Source organism: Harpia harpyja, chromosome 5, assembly GCF_026419915.1.
Source record: "Harpia harpyja isolate bHarHar1 chromosome 5, bHarHar1 primary haplotype, whole genome shotgun sequence".
NCBI classification, from domain to species: Eukaryota; Metazoa; Chordata; class Aves; order Accipitriformes; family Accipitridae; genus Harpia; species Harpia harpyja.
This window is the reverse complement of record NC_068944.1, coordinates 5,780,979-5,802,610: the sequence shown is the minus strand read 5'-3', so window position 1 is coordinate 5,802,610 and position 21,632 is coordinate 5,780,979. Positions and strand designations below refer to the sequence as shown.

Sequence of the window (21,632 nt, the reverse complement as noted above, 5' to 3'; positions counted from 1 at the left end):
TACTCCTACAAACAGTCAAATGAGAAACTGCAGCCCCGCTAGGTTAAATGGGACAAATCCAGTGAGTGAAGTTATTTGCCCATGTAGGTATACTTAAATCTTAACGGTGTGACACACACCCTTTTCCATGAAAAGGATGCCTACACCAGGATTAAAGGTTGCTCATTACTAATGGACTAACACCTTGTAGATAACATGCATAGTCATTCTGCAGGCAAGGCAAATGTCAACAGGCCCAGGAGAAAGCAGAAAGGAGTGTCTGGTGTTGGGCAGCTGATAGGAGTTACAGTTCCAGCTGCTGCGTTCACTGTGAGATTTTACTGTTTTAGATAGTGCTTATTGTAGTATTACTGTAGCATTGTCATTTAGATACTACTTATTGTGGTACTTTTAAATATCTAATAAATAACAGAACTGTATCTTATCTACCCATATTAATCTTCCAACAGAAGATTAATGACAAGTAATATAGGTAGGTGGGGTTTTTTTAAATGACAGATGCAATAATTCCACATTAGGGAAATACTAACCTACCTGTATAACACAGTAATGTATAAAATAGTTTCTATATACCTGGATAAAGACAGTGACGGTCATATCAATCTAACTATAGAGCATTCACCCTTCCAGGTGAAATGTTGGTTAAAATATTTCACACATAGGGGCAATGACTTTAAAGCTGCAAACAATTTAAAAGCTTCAACATCATTACTTTACTCCTTGGTTTTTGAGAAAGAACAGAAAAATCAAACTGAAAATATCGTGAATTAATAGAATAGAATATTTCAGTTGGAAGGGACCTACAATGATCATTTAGTCCAACTGCCTGACCACTTTTCAAAATAAAGCTATTTCAAGTAAATTCTTGAAACATAAAAAGGCCAGCCACTTTTATTGCCTGTCCTCTGTTTACATTATACTTCAAGGAACAAAAATAAAATATACACGTTCCTTTTCCCAGTAATTTTAAAATTAGAAAATGAGTCCAGAATCAAAACTTACTAATTTCTATCTTCCCAAATGAAGTACAAGTGGTAAATCCACATGAAATCCAATGCATTCTTGATTAGGACTATGTCGTGGTTTAACCCCAGCCAGCAACTAAGCACCATGCAGCTGCTCACTCACTCCCCCACCCACCCAGTGGGACAGGGGGGGGAGAATTGGAAAAAAAGTAAAACTCATGGGTTGAGATAAAGACAGTTTAATAGAACAGAAAGGAAGAAACTAATAATGATAATAATAACAATAATAAAATGACAATAATAATAAAAAGGATTGGAATATACAAAACAAGTGATGCACAATGCAATTGACCGATGCCCAGTTAGTTCCCGAGCAGCAATCCCCCCCAGGCCAACTGCCCCCAGTTTATATACTGGACATGATGTCATATGGTATGGAATACCCCTTTGGCCAGTTTGGGTCAGCTGCCCTGGCTGTGTCCCCTCCCAACTTCTTGTGCCCCTCCAGCCTTCTTGCTGGCTGGTGATGAGAAGCTGAAAAATCCTTGACTTAGTATAAACACTACTTAGCAACAACTGAAAACATCAGTGGGTTATCAACATTCTTCTCATACTGAATCCAAAACATAGCACTATACCAGCTACTAGGAAGAAAATTAACTCTATCCCAGCCCAAACCAGGACAGATTATTAGACAGTGTGATCTGAAAATAATTTTGCTTAGACCATAATGGCTACCTCCTATTTGAAAGATTAATGCTTAGAATTTTGTATCTGTTTAAATGTTAAAGTATCAACTCTCATCAATTGAAATTTAATCCCAAGTAGAAACAGGATTTTTTTTTCAAACTATAAACAAAGGTTCCTTCTGTCTTACTTGAACTATTTATAGTGAGAACTCAGAACTAAGCCAAATGAAAATGAGTCTGCAAAAACCCCATAGAGCACTATGCACTGGAAGACCAAACCTACTCCCAAAGAGAAATGTGGGTAAGGCACTTGACATATCACTCACTCTCTGAAGGTCAGTACTGCAGACTGGTTTAAGGTTAGTCATCACATGAACGAGGAGCATGACCAGAACCCTATTATGTCTAACTTTACACCATTGTCTATCCTTTACAAGAACTTAGCAGTCCTCACCAGAGCTGAACTCTCTCAGGCAAGAACTTTGCTTTTTAAGCCTAGCACAGGAAGACAGCGAGCAGGACGGCTCCGTACTTTGGGGCAGTAAACACTGTGCAGAAAAGGCCACTGAAGCTGAAGTACAAGATTAGACTGAGAACAAAGTAATATAAGCAGGCCACGAACATATTTAAGGGGAAAAGAAACCAGAATATCAAAACAGCCTCCAAATGGTAGTATGGGAACTAAAAAAATCCCTGAGTAGTTCTAAGAAGGAGTTTGATCAGCACATGAAAGGAATTATAAGATATCTTGGCTGCAAGAGCAAGGGACTGAACTTGATAACCCAGAAGAATCAGTCATATCTTCTTATGATTATGCAATTCTCCATAGGTATGCTTAAAGGGAAAAAAAGAAGCATTTTAAAAATATGTTACGAAAAGACACCAGAACCCATAGAACATGATCAAAGTAAAATCTAACATCATCACCTAGCACTTCTGATTTCTTAGAATTTTGAAATATTTTATTTAAATAAGTTAGCTAAGATTTTTTAAAATTCAACTTTTATTCTAGTCTAGACAGCATGACATCATCTGCCAGCATCTTATTTCTCACAGGGCTGGGTAAACTGTTCTTTTTCAACCCTTTCCTTCAAAGAGTGGAATCCATAATGTGGTTTTGTGTGTGTGTGTGTGTGTGTATTTGTGCATAATCTAATTTCCCCATTTAATATTTTTAAAAAAATAATCATTAAAATATAGCCAAGAAGACCTAAGAGCTTTATATTTAATTTATTACAAAACATATTCTAATCTTTGCCTCCTTTTCTCTGAAGGCATTTTATAATTAATTTCTTTTTATTTTTCTATATTGTTTCTTCTTATTCCAAGAGAAACTTGAAGCATACATTACCATTTAAAAGTAAGCTTAACACATGCTGCACATGTATAGCACATTGCAGGTGCAGCTATGAGGCAAAAAGAGGTAAAAGATGTTTTGTTTGGGAGCCATAAATACTGGATTAATAAAAAGCAGTACAAGTCAGTATGAAATACGCTGGGGCCCATGAAGGAGGTACATGAAGGATGTGAGAGGGAAGCGTGGAGCTACCGGTGGGACTGCTGAGCACTGGACTTTGTCATTCATGATCCAAAGAGGTGAAGTAAGCCCCAAGTCACAGGCACTGCTCTGCTCAACAGAGGTCACGAGGGACAGGGTAGCCACTCGTGAAGGGTATGGTACTCCTGGAGCCTCTGCCACCCTGCCTCTCTGCAAGCTGTCCCGAGGGAAAAAAGCCCCACTTGATCATGTAATTAAAGACTGCATCAGCAGGCGTGCCTATAGATGCTGAATTAAATATACAGGCAACAAAAATACCGGCTCTTTGTAATTTTTAAATGCTTGATTTTGCCTCCTAAGTGTTTTGAGCATCTTTTTTTCCTTTGCATGCAGCCGCCTAAACTGCTCACTATAAATACTGTCCCAGGGGGCTTCTTACTTTCTTTGTGTTACCACTCCAAGTCTTCCTAGCCAGCCTCTCTTCTAAATAATTTCTAACTCAGAATCTCACCGGGACTTTCAGACCAAGAGCACAGATCTGTCATCAGCCTAAGTCAATTTTATGCTGCCCTTTCCTATGTCCACCCCCCCAGCCTCTTTGCCTTGAGGCAGCTGTAATGTTAATATGAGCAGTTAGTCAGCTGGATTAAGGATCTGTTCTGGATGAATTTTTCTTTTTTTCATATTACCAGTTGCAGCACATCATTCGGAGGAAGGAGTGAGTGTGCAGGACTCCCTTTGCAGAAGCAGCTGGAATTTAGATCAGCTTAAGCTGATCTTGAAACTATACTTTAAATTGATAGTGTACAGCTCCCTTTCAGCCTGTCTTTTCGCCTTCTACCATTAGTTGTGCTGTCTCTCTTCCAGTCCAGCCTCCATCTCTTGATATTTGTCTTGAGCTTTTTATCTCTCGCATTCTGTTAAATCTTATTAATTCCATCTCTGTGCAATGCCTTTCTCTTCCATCCTCTCTTAAGGACACCCCCACACTTACCTTTTCACATTTTTGCTCATAAATGTACTTTATTACCCTTTTGCTAAATCCTGTCCTTGATTCCAGCTACTTTCCTATCCCTGATTCTGCCTCCCATCGCTTACATCTCTAGGCTGCACACACAGGTGCAACACACAAGCAAAATCTGAGTGAGAGTGCAAATTTAGAAGTTGCTTTTAAGATTTTGGCCTTGAAGATCTAGCCTGAGCTTGCCTTTGCAATATGTACTGGAAAGATCTCAGAGGAGTGGATGATCTGATATTATCCATATGGCACTGCAGATTTTACCTTCAGACTTGAAAGAATCACAAAATCCTCCCCTTCCCAGATTCTTCCGTATTGCCAGGCAGGGGAATCCTGCCAATCCCAAATGCTAATACAAGCACCGATCCCCACTCAAAAAGATGTAAGGAGCCTTAAAACTAAGCCAATGGCTGGGAACAGTCAAATCTACAATTCTTTTCTAGTCTCTACCCCACATTACCACTGAAAGCTAACTATAAAAAGAGAAGGAAAAATAAATTATGCTCTCATGGTCTCTCATTTTACTATTACTGCTGCTTAAAATTTTGTCTATGTACTACAAAACCCAAGGTGGAGTTGCTGTAATGGCTAATTAGTTGAAATCTGTAACATAGAATCATAGACTGGTTTGAGTTGGAAGGGACCTTTAAAGATCATTTAGTCCAAGCCCCCTGCAATCTGCAGGGACATCTTCCACTAGATAGTTTGCTCAAAGCCCCATCCAAACCGAGCTTGAACACTTCCAAGTATGGGGCATCCACAACTTCTCTGGGCAGCCTGTTCCAGTGTCTCACCACTGTCTCAACTCTGACATGTCTAAGAACTACCTATGAAGTATTTATCTGCTTCTAGAATTCATGAGGTATTTTTATATTAGGTGAAAATCCAAAAATAATTTCTTGCACATAGATGGACATCCAGAAACATACAGCTAAACATTAAATTTGAACTATCATATACAATTAATATATTTAAAATGTTCCTATATTTAACATGTCCTTTATTTAGATCTCAGATTTTAGAAAGGACTTTCAATTAATTTCATCCTGCCACAGAATTAGCAGTGATGCATTGCAGAAATCAAGTGAAAGTGCCAAGGAATTTTGGTCTAGTGATGCAGACTGCCCGGAACATGAGCCATCTCATACAAGCGTCTCTGAGATAATAATAATGATAATAGTAATAATAGTAATAGTAATAATAATAATAATAATAATAATAATAATAATACTTCACACCTTCCCTGTTGTCACTGTTCTATGAGTCTCTCGCTTAGGCAAGCAATCCCACAGAAGTTGAGGAACTATTTAACATGAATAGGAATTGCTGAATTTAGCCTTAACTATGCTATCCCATTTTACAGGTAGGAAAAGCATTACACAAATCCCACCTTCAGTGCCACTTTGGGAGGTGTTTGTCAGAGCTGCAACAAGCACTCCCAAGACATAGACCATGCCTCTGTAATGGTTAAGTGCAAGATAAGCCTTAACTATGAATTTCCATATTCTTCTGGTCTAAATCATTTCCCATTCATTACTATAAGTTAAAATGTATAAACCTTTTCAAAAAGTACACAAATGAAACAGAGCACACTTCTCCATTGGTATCACAGCAGGAGAAAGAACCATTTACATTCTTATCTAAATATAAGTACTACACTTGCGAAGTTCTCCGTTTCTGCTCCCGTTACAGCCTCTGCTGGATTATATAAATTTCATTAGGATTCTGCACTGCTGGTAAACCACTGGGATTTTGTCATGTATAGAAACAGCCCTTAAGTCCAAGGAAGCTTAGAAGTACATCATGGCCACATGCTGACTTCTCCTCCAGAAAGACAGACTTTTTTGTTTTTCCTGAGGGGCTTTCTAAGCCCACCTCAGGGCCCTATTTACTTCCCAGCTGATACTCCCTCTCTTTCACCACGTTGTCATTGAATACTGGTGTATCTCTGCTGGGATTACTGAAGCAGCCATCATGACCTAAAGGTATTGCCCCAGATTGCTAAGGCTGGCTTGTAAATGTTTTATACTGAACTCACCCAGGTGTAAAGATAGCAATGGTATGACTGATAAGGGAACCATACATTCATGGCTGTTTTATTCTACCAGAGCTCAAATAACTACTACTTTGATTTGCTTAAAATTTTCATGCTTTCACTGCAGATCAAGAAAAAAATAATCTTTATGGGACCTCCAGATGACTCATTATAAAAGAGATTGTTGTATGCAAAGTGCCAGTAAGTTTGAAAAAGACCTTGTCACTATATATGTCATTTATATTAATGAAAGTATGATAACAACCAGTCATTAAAAGGGCTAAGTTCTCATCACACCTCAGTGGCCTACCCCAAAACCTCATTATGAAACTAAACATTTTTTTAAATGCATACAGAAGAGACTGTCTAAAATTAATAATAATAAATCCTTTTGTAACTATTTTTAAGCAAACTAAGAGACAAATTTTAATCAAATAAGGGGTAGTCCCGAACCATCCACACCCCCACAATAACAAATGAAATAACAAATTAAGGATTTTATCTGTCATTTACAGAAGATAAGCATTTTGCTTCCTTAGAGCCTATAAGTGTCCACAGCATTTTAATATATCTAATGCGTAGATGAGAAAGTCACGGATGCTGCAAGGTAAACGGATCCATAATCAGAATGACTGGATTCATAGACCCTGTTAAAAGCATTGCCTGTTAGCAGAAATCAATAGTGCGTTATATATTTTGCCCTATAAACAAAGCTTAAATTTTGTTACTGATACCACTGCAGCGCTGGAATAGGTACCCAGTTACAAGCATGGAGTTACAGTAGTGGATCGAATGGGAGAAACTGGCCCCACCCCACTTTAACCAGGAATTAACTGGGCTGCTCCAAACAGATCCCACAGGACAAGGGTGGACATAGGGACTTACTAATACCAAGTCTCATCCTGAAAAGAGCATTCCTTTTGAATTACGTTTAAAAATGTGTCTCCTCTCATGAAGTGTGAAACCTCGTATTCATGTCAAGCAAATTCTGAAAGTTTTACCTACAAAGCCACAGGTATTCTTGCATTTGGTTGGACTTGGTGCAGCTGTTACATTGTGTTGTCTGAAGTTAACAATAATATTCTTTTTCCCCTTCCTACAAACACTTTCTCCACACAAAGCAGCCTCCAGCCTACGCAGGCAAGTAGGGTATTACAGCTGGATGCAAATCCAGGGAAAACTGGTGTAAATGAAAACATACCACAAAGAAGAAACACTGTAGCTAGGGACTCCCCTCCACAATTATTTTCCATTTGACCTCCTACAAACAGCTGTCATCAGAGAGCTGTGTTAGCACTACCAGACTGTAATTAAGTCTTCCATATCTACTCTAATACAAAGGGAAAACCAAGCAGATCACTGAATGCAAACCGCAAGATAGAGGAGTTTAACACCGTTAAGGGTGGGGAAGCGACTTGCTATTTTAGCCCTGGAGCACACAGCCACTCCAGCACCGGAGAGTTAGATAGTCTGCTTTCCCAAGAGCCACGCTCTTCCTTTCCCTGCCATGCCCGAGCACTTGTTACCCCTGACACTCTTCCACATTCCCCAAGACTGGGAAGGTAACGGCTTGTAGCTCTGTTCGGCGCCTGGCTCTTCAGAGTTACACATGGTTCCCAGGAGGAAAATACTTATTTGCTTCTATGTGTAATCAAGTACAGCAGAAAAAAAAAAACCCAAAACCTATTTTGTCACAGAAAGTATATTTCTAGCAGACAAAACGCAAATAAAAAGTCAGCTTTGCATAAAGTAACCTCATTCATCTAAACATTTTAAAATTACAAATATACACTCAGATTGAAACACACACGTAGTACCATTTAAAACTAATAAAGAGGGATTTACAGAGAAAGACGTATTCATTTGTTTTCAGATGGATTATGCTACTGCTTTTTAATGTATATTGTGATTGCATTCTGCATGGATGTAGATAATACCACTGGACCCCCAAAATCCCAGTCAACACTGTGATAGTTTTCGTTTCCTTTGTTAAAAACTTAAGAAAATCCGGGATCGAGATAGCTTCCTCAATAACTGATGGGTTAGTTGTAGTTTAGGACAAGACAAAATATACACATTCTTCATTTGTGGAAGCACCATATCCACAGAATAAAAACTCCTTGGACTAAGTATTTTAGACTGATATTGCAGGATAATAAAGTGCAATAATACAAGAAAATCATTTCAGTTGGCTAACAGTAGAGAGAAATCCCACCTTACTTTTACAGCAATAAGCTCCACAAAGTCAGAGTGACTTCTGAAGTCTCCCTCCATTACTTTGTTTATAGCAGTTCACAGCTTTATAAGGCTTGTTTCAAGAGCAAAAATGGCTTTAGAGGGGAATAAATCCAAGGTTTGAGGTTTTATCCAAGCATCAAAACATAAATGAAAGGGGCCTTTAATCTAGGTTAGTACGTTATAGAATAACCTAAGTGTTGGTGTGCTGCCATTCGCGTCAGTGGGAACGATCACCAGATCAAACTCAGTGTTAACCTTGCTTCAGCATTTTCATATCCAGCTGAAAGCACTCTGGTCTTTCAGTTGTTAACGATAGAAAAACACATGACTTGCTCTTTTTTTTTGGTACAAACATTCCATCCATATTTTTTTTTCCTTCACCAATGTCAACAGCTAATCAACCGGCATAAGGAACTTAGGGCATAGATTTGTGAAGTGAACGCTGCTCTTTCACAAACAGCTAAAGGATACCAAGAGAATTCTCTTTAAAAGCCCAGGAGAAAAACAATGCTAAAAGTTTTCCATTTCCTGACACATTTTAGTCTTGCTGCGGTAAAAGAAAACATTGACTTGTAAACATACTATATGTACCCAACGTAAAATCTAAACAAAATGAGACATTACAGATCTGTTGGCAATTGTATCCTTTGGAAATATCCTAAATCCTGACACGTTGACATGAAAAATGCTAACGAGCGCTGAACACAAGTGACTCCTAGTGACTTCAGTAGTTGTGGATATTTCAGCCTTCTCTGGATTAAAATGAGGAGGCATGATTTTTATCAACAGAACAAGACCTGTCCTGTGCCACATGTGATTTTAACAGCAAACTCTGTCAAATCAGAAAAATTGTATCCCATCGCAGTGCTTACCAAGAAAATGCGTTTAGCCAGTAGTCAGAGTTCAGCAGAACAGCAGCTGACAAGCTAACATGCATCACCCTTATTTATTTATTTAAACTGCTAGTGCACTGTGCTGGTTTTCCATCTCGTTTTCTCACTCCTGCATACCTTCAGGGATGATGTACAAAACACATCAGGTGTTTCTCCCCTCACTGCTATCAAGCATTAGGAATGGCACAACTCGCTCAAATCATGCTTCCTGCTTTCACAGCATCAGCCAGCCACAGCAGAAAAAAAAAAACCCAAGGCAAACTTGTGTAAAATATTTTAATTTAGGCTAACAAGAAAAAGAAATGATGAAATGACCCTTGATAGCACAAGACTACTTCCGTGACTGCTCATTTTTGTTGAACGTCATCTACGCAGCATGTGAAAAGATCTGTTATTTTGGAATTGCATTAACTAGACAGGCAACATTAATGTTCCTGTATCCACAGAGCACGAAGGCCTCCAAACACAGACGATAGCAACCTTTTTAGTGCATTTGTAAACTTTTAGATGCAAAAATGATTCAACCTGTTAGAAAACTATGTATACAAAGTGCTCTTTCGTGTACTTTGGATCCACTAGATTTCATAAACAAATTCAAGTTTCACAGTCAGACAAGTGTAATAATTTTGAGCTCTGAATATTTGAAACTGTATCATTGTGAAGTCAGTTTTCCTTCCAAGTTCTTAAGCAAAATCACCTGCTTGTTTTGAAACAAACAAGGGAGATGCGAAAAATCCATGAAAAAGAGCTAGGGGCTGTTATTTTGCTTTACAATAAGTGACACTTTGCAAATGGCACCCTGCAAGTTATGCCTTAACTCCTTGGTAAAATGCAACTAAAATCTATATTACCCCACTTCACACACATAGGTAAAATACATAGTTGAAAGCACACTAAGAGACTGGGGGAAATCTATGAAACAGATAAATTACTTGATTGTCTCTGAACAATAAATCGTTCCCCAGCAGATTTATAATAGACTGTTCTACTGTAGAAACACATTTCTGTTGTCAAAAGGAACAGTTAGCTGAAGAGCTGAAGAAAGAAAAACAGTCCAAAACAACTTTGGAATTGGGAAGTAAACCGGGCTGCAATGCTTCTGCTGGCTGGCCAAACTAATAATGTTTCATCTCTCTTTTTCTCACTGAACACTAATTTGTGACAGCAAATGATCCATTTGCTCTGGATCACAGTGCTGTTTTCCCCACTTATCCCTGGAATAACACTGTCTCGGGCTGCTGAAGGAAGAGAAATGCTATCAATTCACGTTAGCCCTAAAGTTTTCCCTCTCAGCACTCCTCTACTGAGAAGCCAGGAGAGGAATGAGAGCCATCACCTTGAAGGTGCCAGTAATGATCTATGGAAAGATGTCCTGGAGCACAAGGGACCGAACTCTGTGGAGAGCTCTGTAGCTTTCCTGCATCCCTGACCGATTTCTCCATCAGCAGTCTCTGCCGTGCTCCTCACCCTATGTACGGTGGCTGTTTGGAAGCTTTATCAATCATCCCATGAACACAAAATACAAATGCACTTCACACATACACATGCACGCATACACACACACTCAAGACACACGTGCACACGCACACTTGCTCCCCCGACATCACATGCAATTCTTTCCAAGTCCCCTGCGTATTGCTTAAAAACAGAAACCAAGCATACACACACACCAAAAAAACCAACCCAAAACAAAACAAAAACCCCCAACCAAACAAAAACCACCCCACAAAAAAAAAAAACCCAAACCACAACAAAACACAGAAAGGAGGAGGGAATGGGGGGGACGGAGGGGGGCGAAGGAAAAAAGAGAAGGTTTTTTTTTTTCCTGCTGTTGCTGTGGCTCCCAAGCATGCAGTGCTAAGGAAGAGTAGTTCCCCACTTTCATCAGCTAGCTCCATCCTTGGGATAAAAGGGAGCAGTCCGGAATGATGCTGAGGCTGCAGAAGGGAAAATAAGGCTTTGCAAACATGCCTGACTCCCCACGAAATTCTCTCCTCCACATCCCCTCCTCCCTAAAACCTGCCCTAAAGGGGAGGAAGAAAAAAAAAAAACCAAACCGAAAAAAAAAAAAAAAACAACACACAAGGAAAAAAGTGATGAAAAGACACAACTCACCTTAACAAGGGGTGTTGGATGGGGTCAGAGAGGAGGAAGGGTATATAAAAAGATCTATTTTTAGCAGAGGTTGTGATAGTATTGAAACACACAGACACAGGGTTTGGAAGCAGGGAGAAGAGTATAAAAAAAACGAGGGGAAGAGAAATTATCAAGAAGGTGCAAGTCAGTCTGGCAGGAGAAAGGAGAATCCCCAAGAAAAAAATTAAAAAAAAAAAAAAGAAAAAATAATAATAATTAAAAAAACAACCACCAAATGCCAAGAGGAGAAGGAGGGAGAGCGTGGCGGTGCCGAGGTTTTGTTTTGTTTCTCTTCGCTGGGGGGCGGGCGGAGGCGGCGGGGCGGGAGAGGGGTGTGGGGGGGTGTTCGCTCTTTCGGCGAGGGGCCCCTCGCTGCCTCCCGGCGGGGCTGCCGCGGCCGCGAGCCTCTCCCCGGCGGCTCCGGGCGGCCGGGCTCGCTCCTCGCCCGGCTCCGGCTCCGGCTCCGGCGGCTGCGGCGGGCGCGGCGCGGCGCTCGCCGTTCCCGCGGCTCGCTGGGGCTCTGCAGCCGCGTTCACGCCGCCGCCGCCGCCGCCGCCGCTCCTCGGCCACCCCCGCGCCCGCGCTCCCGCCGCCGCCCGCGGGCGCCCCCCGCCGCTGCGGGCCGGGGGAGCGGGGACGCTCCGGGGCAGGGGCTAGGGGCGGAGCGGCAGCGGAGGGGAGCCGCCCCCGCGGGTAGGAGTCCCGCGTGGGGGGGGTGGGAGGGAATCTCCGCGGCGGTACCGCCGGCTGCCGGCCGCGGAGAGGGGCCCGCCAACGGGGAGAAAGTGCCGGTGCGGGGTCCCCCGGGTGTCCCCGGCAGGCATCTCCGTGCGGGACCCAGGCTCGCTTTCTAGGCTGCGGGGGCCTTCCCCCACCCATCCTGCGCGGAGCCCTCGCGGGGCACCCGTGGGGTAAAGGGAGTTCAGGTCGGGGGAGCAAAAGTTGGGCGTGCTGAAAGGCCACCGGCGTTTTGTTAGCGGAATGCTGCTGCGCAGCGGTGCGCACGTACGCCTCGCGCAGTAGCGTTGAGGAGAGCACCAGCAACAAGCTGGGAGGCTGAGAACCCTACTTATTTTCATTAAAAGGAGTAAAACTGCATCCGGCCTTGCCTTTAATACAGAAGCGTGGCTCGCAGAGAGCGGTGCCAGCAGACGATGTTCGTTCTTGATCCAAATGGAAGCTACTCGCAGCATTTTGTTGATGAGGGCTATCGGAGGGTCACATTTGTCTTAAACAGCTGACAAAATCCGGCAAACACTTAGATGTTACAGAAGCAAGCTTCTACCCGACTTATCACCCCCAGAAATACTCTGCAACTAAGAATAAATCCTGTGAAAGTTGTTCTTAAGCAGATAAATAGAAAAACTTCGGACACCTCTTTACATTTTCATTGTCTAGATCGAAAGAAGTTGGGAAAAAAAGTGGAGAATTTAAGTGCAGAGAAATAAGCGAGCTTTTAAAAAGTGTTTTACTTCTATCTACGGTGCTATTAACAATTGTAAGTAAACATGTCTGTTTATGACTTGTGATTTTGAATTGGCATTGCCCCATAAATGATGAGAGCAAATGCAGGCCAGGCTGTTGGATCCGCAACTTCAACTGGTATACAAGCTGTGCTTCAGCACCACTGTTACACTGAGATAAGCAGGAGTACATATAGTAAATAGTAGAGGGATACGCTCCAGGATGTAAAGCGATGCTAAGACAGACACTTACTCAAACTAGTATCGTTTGCTGATACCTGGCAGTAGACGAAGCCATCTGGAATGAGAGCTGTGGAGGTACCGGGCTTTGTAATGGTAGCTCCTAAACACTGGCCTTGGTACCCACAGGGAGGATGGTGTATGAACCAGCTGTCTACATGGAGACTGCAGGCAGCCTAGCTGAACACGTCATGATGGCCAAACTGCCTGATACCAGAATCATCGGTGTAATACGGCAGGGAGTGTGGAGTGCCCAGTTCCATTCTCTAACATTTAGAGAGCGGCTCTGGTCTTGCAGACACCTTTGGAGCACTCCCACGGGGGCTCTCAGGAGCATACCAGTTATCTCTGTGCTCTAGCTTCCCAATCACTATCGGCTGAAAGAGAGGAGTGGGTAAAATGTTTTGAATCCAAGTGTTGGTTGGAACTGGAACATCTTTGCTAAATTAATCATTCATTAAAGAGAAAAAGGCATTCTCAGAACCAAACAACAATTTCATTATCCTGTATTTGAAATCTTTTTCCTCCTGCAGAGAAAGAGGTGCTTCCTACCGGTTTACAGCAGAGGAACTGGAGGAATAATGAGCTTTCCAAATCTCTCATATGAAGTAGAAATAAAATAAGAGGATGTAGTTCCTTTAGTGAGCTTCTCAAAGGACTCAGAGGAAGAAGATCCTCTTCTCTCTCTGTGCAGGCTCAGCTTCTGCACATTACTTCTCCAGTTTCTTCTGTGAACCGAATTGTTCAGCAGTCTAACGACTGAATCTGAGTTTACAGGATTTGGATCATGTCTCTCATTTTTAAAATTAAATATATACAAAATTATTCACAGCCACACAAAGGGGAGTAAAGACATTAGAAATAAACTCTGTGCTGCTTGGAGCCTTGATTCCTGCAATAACTAAGTTGGGGAAATGTTTTATACATTAAAGTGGGGGTAATGTTTTATACATTATGTTATTAAATATTTTCTTTAATTTCAGTTCATTTTCAAGAAACTGCATCTCAGTTAACATGTATTTACATGAACTCTCATTGGCTTCTAATATTTATGAATCATTTTGCACTCTTGCAGAAGTGCCAATTTACCGTAAAAGACAGGTCCATCCAGTATGCAAGTGCGAGGCTCTGACCACTACCAGTTCCCTGAGCCGATCTATGCCCAGTAATAGCAGGGCAGTTTTTACTGTCAGTTACAACTCTGTGGCCCTATTGACTTTCCCAAATTTGCACAGACCTATTATTTTTAATTCCACTTCTCCAGAAGAAAAAAGCCCTTTGATGAATGGCTTTATAGTTGGATTATGAAAAGCACACACACTGGTGGTATTCGGGAACACCTAAACACAAAATGCTTAAACGCCAGTATGTCTTTTGAAATGTACATTTCAGTTGCCATGTCATGGGATCTGCATATTTGATGTCTGATTTACAAGCATAACTTGGCACTCAAGTCATTTGCATACTGGGAAACAGTTAGTTTTACAGCTTGAACATACATTTAAATGGATGGAAATCATGACAAGGGTTAAACCCAGGATTTTTGTTACTTGAAGAGCTCCCGTAGAAACCCTTTTTCCAGAAGACAGTATATATACATTATAAATAATTGTCTAAATCAAAAAACAAAGGTAGTCAGAAAGGTTATCGAGATAACAAGACAAAGCATCTAAACTGACATAAACAAAATCACTCTTCACAGGTCATTATATTGCTTCAGGGTGTCACTGTTGCTGCAAACAGTTAATGCTGGACAGCTTTCCTCCAGTTTTCATTCAGGAGGTCCAGAGGAAGACATACTTTGTGTTTGGTTCATTATGAAACACACAAATCATGTACACTGACAGAGCAGCAAAGTAATCTTTGAGGCAGAGAGATAAAAACTTCAGTTTGGGTAATGCATTCAATGCCCTTCTACTGCTGACAGGTATGAACCAGGTCACCATGAACCCTTGCCTGCCAGTAGTATCTCTCTAAAATTTCTGCTGCAGGGTGGACCCAGCTGAAGAGCAACTTGCTTCCCTCTCAGCCTGGTGGGATGTTTGCAGATCTCCGCTGCCGTTTAGTACCATTCCCCCGAAGCCATGCTGTAGCCAACATGAGATGAACCTATAATAATGGCCTTGTCTTGAGTACTGTGTGTGGTTCTGGGCCCCACAATTTAAGAAGGATGTGAAGGTCCCTGAGTGCATCCAGAGGAGGGCAACAAAGCTGGTGAAAGGGCTGGAAGGAGTGTCCTGTGAGGAGCAGCTAAAGACTTTGGGCTTGTCTAGTTTGGAGAAGAGGAGCCTGAGGGGCCACCTCATTCCTCTCTACAGCTTCTTGAGGAGGGAATGTGGAGAGGGAAGTGCTGAGCTCTTCTCTCTGGTACCCAGTGACAGGACAGCATGAGAATGGTTCAAAGCTGCATCAGGGGATGTTCAGATTACACATGAGGAAGCATTTCTTTACTGAGAGGCTGGTCAAACACTGGAACAGACTTCCTACAGAGGTGGTCAATGCCCCAAGCCTGTCAGTGTTTTAGAGGCTTTTGGACAATGCCCTTAATAACATGCTTTAGCTTGGTCAGCCCTGAAGTGGTCAGGCAGTTGGACCAGATGACTGTTCCAGGTCCCTTCCAACTGAAATATTCTGTTTTCTCTTCTTTCCTCTTCTCTGTCTTTACCTGGATAGGGACGTAATGAAGAAATCCTTTCTAAATCACCAAGCATCAATTGAATGGCTCATGTTAGTGACATGCCTGAAAGAAGCATGATGCCAGTCTTTCTGTCCTTGCTATTGATACATGCAGATGCTGTTTTTATTAGTGTAAGTTAGAAAGTTAATTTCAGGCCAACAAGCAGATTTTTCTAATAATATTATCTCACAGAAATTGAAATATATTTATTGTTCCAATAATATATTAATTGTCCATTTGAGATCCTCTGACTGTCCCTTTTGTCCAGGCTTTTGTCTGCTTCACCTGGGAATGGTAAAGTCCATGAGTCATGCCCAGGCGTGATGGGAGTCCACTCACCACTTCACAGGTTATGGACATTCTGGGGAACTTTTCACAGAACTTATCAAAACATTCATTTAATATACACTCTTAAATTCAGTACAGATGTGCAAGCAATAAATAGTACTTCAAGATGGTTGGAAAGTCCCCAGAGATCACAGATAGCCCAATGACTTCACACTATGCCTTTTGAGAAATGATTTCCTGATTACCTATTACTGTGTAAGGGCTGTAGCCTTGCAGCTTTATTTTCTATTGTACCACACGATAGAAACCTGTGTTCCATGGGTTTTAATAGTATGATTTACTACATTTGTGAAAGAAGGTATTTCACAAGTGTGTGACGTTAGAATTCCAAAAATGTGACCAGGAAATAAAAGTTAAAACAGGCTTTTGAATCGAAAAAATATCAAACACCACTGAAATGAAACACTTCAGACTAGATGACCAACCTGAATAGTCTTATGATCTTATATATTATCGATAGTTTTATTAATATTTTATGCATTTTGCCAATTGTTATCAAAGGCATCATAATTATACTAGCCCACATGTCTTTAAAAAGCTAAACATTCCTAATACTGTGTGATGTTGAATGAGTTTTGTTTGCTATTTGATTGCAGTTTCATGCAACCGACAGCAATTTTAAATATCTAACTACAAATTAATAGAAATCTGACATGCATTATCATATTTTTCCTCTAAAATTAGCATTGTGATAGATCTGGATACAATTTTACATACCAATTTGAATTAACATAAACCAGGCTAATAATGTGCACTTGTGAGCAAATCTTTTGTTCCACACTGAGGCAGAGCAGCTGAGCTGGAAACCAGGCAGACAAATGATGGAGTTACAGAGGGAAATCCCTTCTCCTTCAGCAGAGAAGTAGCTGTTATCTTAAGTTCCCTATTAATATGAAAGTTTCTACTCTCTATCAGAGGAAATGCCCATTGTGATCACTAGTCCAGAGTCACAGCTGTATTTAAGTGCTTCCTGTCAAAACTGCTCAAAGTATTAAGGATTACTTGTGATACCTTGGCTTGTAAGGGGTTTTGTGGATGGACGTCATACCTAACTTTGTCAACATTCATTTATACTGCAGCCACTTAAGTTGTGAACAGTCCTTTCTGGGATAAATTGGTAAATATGTATCTCTAGATGACAGTGATGAGCACTTGTTTATTTTTTCCAATTAACTGCTTTGTACTATTGAGTAACAGCACCAGTCTATTTCCTGCATCCTTCCAAGGATGTCACATAGGCTAGGAGTGATGGGCTTTTGTGAAAGCCGTATTACCCCCATTGGCTTTCTACATTTCAACAGCTATGTCACAAACTTACCAGGAGCTATGCAGAGTGACTTGTCTCTTGCCACTGAACGTACTTCTCCCAGAAAACAATCAACAAGTTCTCAAAATGACATTCCACTTCAATGATTTCTGAAATTACAGTTACATTTTAAAAAGTGAGCATGCTTCTTATTTTGGTACCTAGTACCATACATACAAGGCTGACCTCTACAAGCTCTTTCCAATGCATCAGAATGACACTAGCTCTTCCCCCATACTATTAGTTTATTTATTAAACTTTGGTAGGCTATCTGTTCAGACTTATTGGTAATTCTTATCTGACTGAGAAGATTACTGACAGGTTCATCCATTTTAAAAGGAGACTAGAATGGATTTCTCATTTGGCTGTCAGTCTGTGTTCTTCATTTGTCAGAAAAAAGTCGAAGCTCGCTCTTCATTTGTCAAGTCTGTGTTTCCCATCATATACAGTGGGTCAGAGATTACAACTCATCTCAAGTACTTATAGCAAATACGTTGTGGACAATAAGAATAGGATTGCTTGACTTTGGAAGACATGTACAGTAGCTCATAGCAAGTGCTACAGGACACCATTGGCAGGATCAAGCCAATAAAATAGAACAGCAAAATGTAGCAGACTCCTGCTCCACTCACAAGTGCACAAGCTTTCTCTTTTTGGTCTTGCTTTCTTTCTCTGATGCTTGTGACAGAAAGACATGAAGTTTCCCCTGTTCTGACATCGTGCATGTAAAAAACTATCAGCAGGATTTTCTTAAGGAAGCAGTTGTTTTTTTTAAAAATTCTGGTGAGCTTTTTAAATTTTTGCATCCCAAGGATATTAATTAGTCAGAAGAGGGGTTTTTGTTTGGTGGGGGTTTTTTTTTAATGGAACCAATTCCTTAACTTCTAGGATAAAGCTAGATTTTGTAGAGTGTAAGAAATATCCTAGACCTCAACAGACCAGGTGTCAAGGAGCAGCAAGGACCAGCAGCTCCCTCAAGGACAGGGAACAAGGAACCAAGGGGGATAACCCCTTCCAACATTGCAGCACTCATCCCACAACACCTAAGTGAGGTGAACAAAACAGGCCTAGAAATCATGGTCAGGTTCAAGCAAGAGTCCCGATCGTCACGCAAGTTTGCTGTGAAATCAACCTGGAAGTCAGGGACAAGATCAAGTCCAGTGACTGCTGGGCAGGTCCATCATGACAGAGCAGGTCCGAGATTAAGCTGGAAGATCAGACTGCAGATCAGAACCATCCATGGCCAGGCATAACTGTGGCCAAGCTCAAGACCAGCAGTCCTACAGCACAGCCAAAAAAAAAAGAGATTTGAAGGCACTGGGCTGAGCTTAAAAAAGCCTCTGTGTCCATGGGCAGTGGTGTGGGTTGAGGCCCCAGGTGTGGCTGGTTAGTAGCAGTAAGGCTTATTAATGCATTCAGAGCCAAGAGGTAGTGGTGGAAGTAACAAAAGAAGTCTCTTAGCTTGCTCCTTTGTGTGGTTTTGTGCTAGCAGGAGGGGTCAAAGAAAAAAAAAAGAGAAGAGATGCGAACTAGGTATGTAGCAATAAGCCAGTCTAGAAATAAGAAAAAGGTGGGGAGGGGGAAGGGTGATTACAAACTAGAGAAAAAGGAAACAAAAACAACCCAAAAAGGTGTGAGAAGTGGATGGAGAAAAGAAAGGATGGCACAAAAAAAAGTAATGTAAGCAGAAAAAATGGGGTTCCCATGAGAACAATATAGTTATAGAATACTAAGGCTTTTATGGAAATAAGGGAAGAAGCTGGAGAATGTGTTTATTTTAGGTATTTTGGAGGCAGCTAGAGCTTTGCCCTTATGATTGTGCCAAAAAGGGAAAAGAAGATTTTGCTAAGTCATTATATTCCATCTTTTTGTTCTCTCCTTCAAGTTGCCTTCATTTTTTCTGTTCCTTCTTATTCTCCTCCATGGTGCAAGGGTCTCTGCTTTCCATGGGTGTCTGTAGGGTTTCCTATGAAGAAGGCTATTTTTCCTTTTGTTTCTACCTTCTCTTTTCCAAATTCTGTGCCCTGAGCTGTGCCAAGAATTACCTATGGCCAAACTAGGATCAGGTCCATAGCTGACTGTATTTTGCTCTCTCTTTACTTAAGTATGTATTTGGCTGACTGTTTATTAGGAAGGGACTACTGACTTATAGTGGATCAGAACTTACTTGCAGTGATGTGAGTGTGGTTTTTCACCAGGAGAGCTTAGATCATATCATCGTTAATTGTGTCTAGTAATTTCTCAACCCATGTACTCAACTTAAAATGCTTCTTTCGGCTTAATGATGTCAATTCCCATTTCGTGCATCTTCAGCCCTTCCATCATCAGCTCTTCTGATGTTTTTCTGTCAACTCGGATTTTCTTTCTGTCATTTTCTTCCTGCTTCTTAATCACAGATTTAGGCACAATTCTCATTGTCCTTGACAACCTTGGACCAATGAGCAATTTCACAAAATGAGAATCAATTGCAATATCATTTTATGCTTCCACGTTCAGAAGTATATTTTAAGATAAATGCAAATTCTTATTACTCTGTTGTGTTAAAATATCTGACAGCGCCTTAATATTTTACATTATTGTACCTTTTTAGTATTTCGTGATCTAAATCCAATTAATAAACAGAATATTAGGAAAAAATAGAAAACTTATCAAGTCCTTTGCAACAGAACAAATTATTCCTAGCTCTGATCAGAGATTCTTTTTGCACTGGATTTCACATCCTGCTTTCCAAATAATTGAACTACAACATGAACAAAAATGTTACTTAGCAGGACAAGCAAAGTGAAAACACGAAACAGAAAAAAAAATATCTCAGTGGAACATACATATTACTTAATGGTTGTGCACTTACCTCATGTCCACTGCATGGACAGTCACTTCTGACTATATTTGAAAAGAGATGGCTATCTGTGAATTAATCAGAGTCAAATTCTGCTGTATTAAGTCTAGTTTACCCTTATGCTTATAAATCTGACCCATAAACTAATTCACTCCCACTCCTATATTTAAATTCATGCATGATCTGACAGATTTGATAATCTAAGTTACCATAATGAATTTCTCCTTTCAGAAAATAATGCATGAAGCATCAGATTTCTGGAATTGACCTAAAAATTTTAAATCAAGTTTCATGTAAAGGTTGTCAGGAAAAACATGCCTTTTTATTTTTAAACTGACATGTAGAAGATGTGTTACTATTTCTGGTATGTGATAACAAGAACAGACAGGATGTAGTCCTTTAGCATGGAAACGGGAGGCACATACTCAAGTTACTTTGATTTTAGTAATAAGAAATTATATTTATTATTTGAAACATTAACTATTGAGTACACAGGGAATTTGCCAAATGGATTGAATTAGTGGATGTATTTGTATTATTTGATTATGTCAGCAAGGAAGGAGCAGATTCCTTCCGTGAATAATTTGCATCTTCCATATTTTCACTTCAACCAACAATGAAAATAGTTCTTGTTTTCCACCTGATATATCAAATTCCATCACTCTTGCAAGAGTCTTTCCATCCTGAGCCCCATTCCACAAGAACCTTTATCCACCAATTTGACCTCTTCAGAAGATTTTTGCTGGCACTCAATACCAATTATTTTCACCTGTGACTCCTCAGCACAAACTGCCTTCAGGCAGGTGGATCAAAAGTCCAGTGACCTTTGAGACAGGGACTGTCCTGTATCATTTAGGAGTACTCCCAAGAGTCTAACTCACACAAATACAGGCTTCCAACCATGTCCCAAACTTCTTCCACTGTGGCCCTGAGCTAGTGGCCTCTCCCAGTCACAGCATGGTGGGACAGGGTGGAGGAGCAGCCACCAACAGCAGTGAGCACTCCCTAATTTGCTTCAGGCAAGGTCAGCTAGGTTAGTGTAAACAGTTTAAATGCATTTTCCCTCAGGTGAGGTAGAGCCTACTCTCGTGAACTCTTCTACCTGTAGATTACCAGCTGTAGCAATCTCTGACAGGGAGGCATTGCTGCATAGTGGGGGTTAGCAAGGAGCAGTTCTCTCCTCCTCTGGCAAAGAGGGGTCTAAAGATAAAGGTTACTCATGAGTAAGTGAATGCACATTGGCGCAGTGTACTTGTGCAGGCTTCTAGATAGGATGGGATGGCTCCT

At 40.9% G+C, this 21,632-nt stretch overlaps 1 long non-coding RNA gene across 1 annotated transcript in view; it reads right to left on the bottom strand.

Moving 5' to 3' along the window:
- Positions 1-12,017, bottom strand: part of LOC128142390 (uncharacterized) — a 367,893-nt gene extending 355,876 nt beyond the window's left edge. Inside the window, exon 1 of the long non-coding RNA XR_008235378.1 lies at positions 11,452-12,017. This is a non-coding gene — a long non-coding RNA (uncharacterized LOC128142390). The remainder of the gene's footprint in view (positions 1-11,451) is intronic.
- Between the last annotated feature and the right edge of the window lie 9,615 nt (positions 12,018-21,632).